This window comes from Amblyraja radiata, chromosome 30 (genome assembly GCF_010909765.2).
Source record: "Amblyraja radiata isolate CabotCenter1 chromosome 30, sAmbRad1.1.pri, whole genome shotgun sequence".
NCBI classification, from domain to species: domain Eukaryota; kingdom Metazoa; phylum Chordata; class Chondrichthyes; order Rajiformes; family Rajidae; genus Amblyraja; species Amblyraja radiata.
The window spans coordinates 22,191,497-22,193,622 of record NC_045985.1 but is presented as its reverse complement, the minus strand read 5'-3'; the positions used below and the strand labels follow the sequence as shown (position 1 = coordinate 22,193,622).

Below are 2,126 nucleotides of genomic sequence, written 5' to 3'. Positions count from 1 at the left end.
GGAGGAGAACACCAAATGGATATTGGGCTATAGTATTTGCTGATGTTTCTACACGATATGGAACAACAGATGCCGATCTACTCGTATCCAGACATAATCACCAATTACCAAATATGTCATATGGGATACAGACCCTGGACATCAGCAACAGATGGGGTTTTAGCTGCATTGGAAGGGAAGAATTATTATCTACGCATTCCCTTCCTAACATAATAGGATATGGCGCTTGACGCATCAAACATAGATCAGATCTCGGCCTTTTGGCTAAGATCAAGCATAATATCTGTTCTTATCAGTTTAAATATCTGAGATGTCCCTTATCTAGGGACCATATATTAATAAATGTAAAAAAAAATAAAAAAATAAAAAAATAATACGATATATTCGTTTTAAGAACAGGAACCTTTTCTATTGTTAAGTATATTCGTTTTTAAGAACGAAAATGGCAAGCATTGATTCAAAGGATGCTTACTATTTCAGTACCCATAACAGGTGACCACGGACGTTATTTTTATCTAATTGGATGGCTCAGCTCTAGCAGTATAGAGCACTACCTAATGTGTTTACATTAGCACCTATGTTATTTACAAAATATGACAACCAGCCACACAATGGTAATGGCTTCTTTGGATGACATACTAATTGTGTGGAAACTTAGGACGGGCTGAACAAACGGTAACAGCCACTTAACAATTATTTGGAAACTAGGTTTCATTATCCATCCAATTAAATCAACATTAAAGCCTTCAAACTAAAGGGATTATTTGGGATTCACCATTAACTCAGTTCCTCATGTCAGTAACTTTGCCACAGAGGTTACAACCTTAATAGAGGCATACAGCAAAATCATTGACATGAGGATACACCATCCATCAGACTGGTAGCAAGCATATTGGCAACATATGGTTTCCAGCCACATAATTCAGACCCTTACATTATAAAGATTTACAGAGGGCCAACATATGAGCTTTTAAAATTAATGGTGATCATTTCGATAGAATGATGAAGCCATACAGAAGCCATATTGGAACTAAATTGTGGAAAGATAATATTGGGCATTGCTCCAATCCTATCATTGTCAGCAACCAGTCTATGGTCCTACATATGGATGCTATGCACTAGGATGGTGTGTTACCAATTCCATCTCCAGCTGTGGAGGAAGATGGAGTACACGGGAAGCATCATTATTACTAACACTGGGCATAACTACCTGGAAATGTTGGGTGTTTTTTCATGGCCTAAAGTCATGTTGCTCTGGAATATATTAAACAGGTTATTAGATTATAAATTAACAACACTACTGTGGTAGCACATATCAACCACATGGGTGAAAGGGAATCTACATCATGTAACAATCTGGCCAACACAATTTGGCAACCTCATCAGGGGGGGTACTAAGGGAAATATTACGAGATTCTGCGTCTGGTGTTTTAATAGTACCCGACTGACCTACCCAACCATGGTTCTAGGTGGTACTGGGAATGAGATTAGAACCATGCAGCACCATCCAAAACAGACGGCCAGAGCAATGGACATGATCACAGCGGGCCACAGACAATCAACCTAAAGACAATGTCTAAAATACATAAACTAATGGGAGATGTGTTGCAACCATAATACATCATCCAGTCTGTTTGGAAGCTTTGTTAACCTACAGGGGCATAGTATTAGTGGCATCAACTGTGCCAGAAGTGACCCATCTACTTACCTATGGCAAGAGAACGGAACAACAGCTTATGAGGGACACGTTTTATGGGAATTTCCCAAAGACCAGGTATTCCCAAATATGGGACATCAGCATCGTCTTAACGTTGTTAAAGAACTGGGCTCCAGCCACAGCGCTGCCATTACAGTTTTTGACATTTTACAAAATTGACATGCTGATAGCTTAGGTCACGGCACTAAGGACTCAGTCCCTACCAAATTAAGGCTGGATAACTTGACCAGTTCACCTGGCAATTTACACTTCTATATTCAGGAATTAGGGAACTAAACAGACAGGGGTAAGCAGGCCTTAAAATACCATTTTTAGAGCCTACCCTACAGATGATTGACTGTGTTGTGAGACATCTACAAATATACATGGAACAAACCTAGACCATCAGTGGCACAGAAGAGGAACTTCT

The 2,126-nt window shown here is 39.5% G+C and overlaps 1 pseudogene; it reads left to right on the top strand.

Moving 5' to 3' along the window:
* The first annotated feature begins 244 nt into the window (after nucleotides 1-244).
* On the top strand, nucleotides 245-356 carry LOC116990263 (annotated as a pseudogene).
* Nucleotides 357-2,126: the final 1,770 nt, after the last annotated feature.